We start from the raw sequence: 4,542 nt of genomic DNA, 5'->3' as shown, positions 1-4,542 counted from the left end.
TATAAGGCACAAAAGCACTAGAGCCAGAAGTTAACAGACAAAATTTTGAGCTGTAGTACAAGAACAGCAAAAATATACAGGTGACCGGATGACTGTTTGACAGTGTTTAATTATATTTAGACTTTTTCAACTAGTCTAAATCTTGCCACTGTCGCCAAGTTCTCGCTAATGGTGGGAACTGTTGTGTCTCGTGAACACCAGGTTCTTACACAGCTACAGATACACAGCCCTGGACAGTACCGTATTTTTTTGTTGTCTGTATATATTCACCCCAAACAGCCAGTAAAGTGACTAGAGAGAACCTTTAATGTGTGCATTGAGTTCTGTTACACTCGGTTCATTTAATCCAGTCACATGAGAAAGTTTTCACACTCAATCCCGTTTATTCACAGATTATTTATTTGGGTCACAAATATATTTGTAGAATCTCTTCTCCCTGCTAATGGCACTAATTTTGTCTCATTTATAAAGTATTTAAAATGTGTACTGGTTTTTACTGATGAGAGGAAATCAATGAGACTGCCTGTTACAGTTACTCTGCTTCAATGCATTCATCAGATCTCATTCATAAAGTGAAAAACTTGCATACTTATGATGATTAATAAACTGAAATGAAGACTATGATGAAATGAAGCTATACTGCATTATAATGCTTATATTTTTATGATGATATAAAGACATTTTAAAAGAAAATGAGTCAATGGAACAGCAATACTTAAAATACTGCACATATTTAAGTAAAACAAACCGTTTTTTTGTTTTGAAAATGTTGCAGAACGGTGACGTGATGCAGAAACAGCTGTAAAACTGCTCAGGAATGTGCTCTTCTCACTGTAAATTAAGTCACTGTAGTTTGTCATGTTTAAAAAGTAAAAAAATAGGAAAATAAGTTTGGGAAACTGCTGTAACCTATATGTGACTCAGCTGTGAATATAATCATTGTGAATAATACGTTATTAATTACGTTTGTTTTGTGTGCAGGGTCCAGATGGAAGAAGAGGCCCCATCGGTGAGACGGTAGGACAGGAACTCAAACACCTGGCTCTGTAACATATCTATAACACACTGAAATACTCTCTTTAAACTGCCTGTGTCCTTTACAGGGTTTGCCTGGAGGACCGGGAGCTCGAGGACTCCCAGGGAGCCCAGGTGCTTCTGGTCCACAGGTGAGTTCTCTCTGAGCCTCGTCTCTGCATCCAACATCTCATCTAAATGTATTTATTTATACAGAAATTTTGTGGTTATTGGGATATACCAAATATTCAATCATTGTAATGAAACTTAGAAACCGTGATAGCCGACTTGATAGCAACGTTACCCAGAAATGTTAAGTACCCCAAAGTTTTGTGTTAGAAATGTACCCCAGAACTTAGAAACTGACAGATGCTAACTTTGGCATTTTGCACAATTAGCATTATTTATCACCTATATGGACAATATTTCAGTAACTGCATGTAGGGTTTGGACTATATAAGCTTAATTGCCAGTGGACTGTTTTTGATTAATTTTGAGATTAATTATGTGGTTAATACACAACCACAGCAGTAAAGACCCAGGTCAATGGCAAAATGCTGCACAGCAGATACTGGACAGAAACTGGAGGACAGGAGACAGAAGAGATAAATACACATCAATTCTGACTTCATGTCTTAATACCCAGTCCTTTAAAATCCTACAGAAACTGAGCTCTTTGTCCTTACTGGCTTAATTTCAAAACCAGATGGATAAAAGTGTACAAGTCCAAATTCAGACAGTGCTGTGTTTAGATTCAGCGAGGACGCAGTGAAATTCCTAAATGCTCATTAGCAGCTCACTCTGCCAAACAAATGTTTCTTAGGTCGCCTGTGTTTCTCCAGTTGATATGTTGGTGTTCGGGAAAGTGGATTTGCCAGATTTGGATTTGATAACAGGCTTGGCTGATGGACAGACTTCCACAGAAATTCAGTGGAGCTGTGTCGGCAAAGTGAAACAATGTGTGTCTTGAATAGGAAACACATGAACATACTGAACAAAGATGCCAATAAAAATTCAAATGTCTTATGTTTTATATTGTCCTTCTGTGAGATCATTGCTTTCCTCGGAATAGTTTGGAACCATTTAATGGGCTGCATGTGGATCAGTGTACTGAGAAGACCATAGTCTACTAATATTCATAAATAGGGAAACAAAAAACGAAAAAATAAAAACTGAAGACCAAAACAGGAACCAGTTTCTGTTTTTGGTTCCAAATAGGGGAACCAATCACAGTTGCCAAAGCTTTATTGGAGGTCGCGAGGCCTTCTTGATTTTAATGGGTGTGAGAAAACACTTAAAAGTACACACAGTTCCCTAAACAGGAACTAAAACTTTCTGCAGTTACTGAGTTCAATATTTGGGTTCATTGTACAGTTTTGGAATATAATATGAAACATCCATAAAATCAGATTGTTTAATGTTTTGAAACCAGTGTTGTAAAGCACCTTTTCACAATAATGCAATTTAAAGTGGTTTATGTGGGACATAAAAAAGCATTAGTAGAACAATAACATCATCATTTGTGTGGCTGTTTTTGCTTGAGGTGGGAGGTGATGAAGTAAAATAACACACAAGCGTATTGGGGGCTCCATCCTGAACCCGTCCATGTTGTCTCCGCAGGGACGCAGGGGGGAAAACGGAGATCGTGGACCAAAAGGAATCTCTGGTTTTCCTGGACCTCAGGTCAGTACCTCACTGCACCTTCCTCCCACAGACTGCTGCCGAGGATTTAGCTGTTTTACACTGACACTGCGTCGGGAATAACGCTGAACTGCGTCCATCAGCGTTACATCACCAAGTTCCAGTACAGCTTTTGTTAGCAATAACTGTTGATAACAATGCATTACACAGTATTTTAAAGGTCCAGTGTGTAACATTGAGCAGGCTCTATGTCAGAAATTTAAATTAAATATTCATATTAATATGTTTTTCTTAGTGTCTGTCCTATACTTAGAGACAGGCCTCTATGGGACAGACCTCTATTTGGGAAAGCGTCTCGTAGCTGGTCTATTTTTGATGGAAGCCGCGACCCACTCGCATCAAGCAGCACAGAGCAGAATGCACTGGCAGGAAGTCAGAAGACAGAAACAACACAGAAACCGGTCAATTTCCAAAATAAAATACCGCATGCAGACTCTGGATCGAATTTGACACTACATCAACATTGGGGCGCCCGGTTAGCTCAGTTGGTAGAGCTGGCGTCTCATGTACCGAAGCTGAGTCCTTGCTGCACCGGCCCTTTGCTCTTTGCTCTTCAGTCTCATATTTTAAAAGGAAGGCTGGGAAGTACACACTTTTTCATGAACAGGAATGTCGTAATAACTAATTACTAACTAATTTCAGGCCAGCAGTCATTAGATTCTGCAGTTTGTGTCACCACGAAACATATTTTTTTACTACTTCAGTTTTTCTCACAGTGTGGCCTTACAATGTGGCTGCATCTGTTTCTAATTACAGCACTGAGCCAACATCAGAGCAAGTGTTTTTCCTCAAACTACAAAAGGCTCAATTATCAACTCATGAACTTGACTTTACTTTATTACATTCTGCCTCTATAACTGCTCACTTACAAGTTGCAGACTAATGCAAATGCACATGAATGATTTACATGATTTAGAATGTGTTTGTAGTCAGTTTAAAGGCCTCACAAACAGTTTGTATATTGTGTTCATATACATATATGTATATATGTGACTTTTTTGGTTCGGGTGGGGGGGACTTATGTAAAGATGGCATTAAATATGGACCAATATATATTCAATACATATTTAAATACACTAAAATAACAGATTTATACCACATGCAAAAAACCTCATAGGATTAGCATAAACTGTCCGTAAAGGGGAGACTCGTGGGTTCCCATAGAGCCCATTTTTATTCAGATATCTTGAGGTCAAGCAATAAAGTTGATTTTATTTGAGCGATAATAAAGTTAGACACAACCGGCATAGAGAAGCTGGTCAATTTTCAAAATAAAATACCCTGTAAAATACCCTGTGTGCAGATACAGTCCTCTCATGAAACAGATGCGTTATGTCTTTTAGTTTCATATGATACCAGTATATTCACTCTAGCTTTAAGGCGGAGCCTGCTACAGGAACTGTTAAGTTTCTCTTTTTGTAGTTTCTTCCTGCTCTGACTGTTGGTGTTCCTGCAGGGTGAACCAGGACCAGCAGGAGACTCAGGACTACTCGGACGCCGTGGCCCTAACGGACAGAAGGTGTGTGACATAATTCCCTAGTATGCTAACTTTTGCTAAAATTGTTCTAAAAAGTATTGGACACATTAAAATGTTGATCTGATGTTTTATTTCCTGTACTACCTACATCAATTGTCCGTTTGATGTAGCGTTTTGCTACAGAACAAGCAAAAAAAACAGATGAATGAGTAGAAAATACTCTGAATATTGTACAGGGTTTGGTTGGGGTGTGGGGTTCTGTTAGGGAAATATGGAATATGGAATCTTCTCTCTACTTCATGACTTCAGTAGAGAGAAGATTTAACTGTTGTTGTTGTTGTTGAAGGGCC

The 4,542-nt window shown here is 38.6% G+C and overlaps 1 long non-coding RNA gene across 1 annotated transcript; it reads left to right on the top strand.

Annotated features, from left to right (window-relative positions):
- Positions 1–938: 938 nt before the first annotated feature.
- On the top strand, positions 939–4,235 carry LOC118336506. Its single transcript, XR_004797106.1, has 4 exons — positions 939–1,017; positions 1,104–1,166; positions 2,635–2,697; positions 4,172–4,235. It is a non-coding gene; the product is annotated as an uncharacterized LOC118336506 (long non-coding RNA).
- The last annotated feature ends 307 nt before the right edge of the window (positions 4,236–4,542 follow it).

Source organism: Morone saxatilis, unplaced genomic scaffold (genome assembly GCF_004916995.1).
Source record: "Morone saxatilis isolate NCDOM2014 unplaced genomic scaffold, NCSU_SB_2.0 Contig24, whole genome shotgun sequence".
NCBI classification, from domain to species: domain Eukaryota; kingdom Metazoa; phylum Chordata; class Actinopteri; family Moronidae; genus Morone; species Morone saxatilis.
Note: the sequence above shows the minus strand (reverse complement) of the source record. Positions and strands in the feature narration are given on the sequence as shown.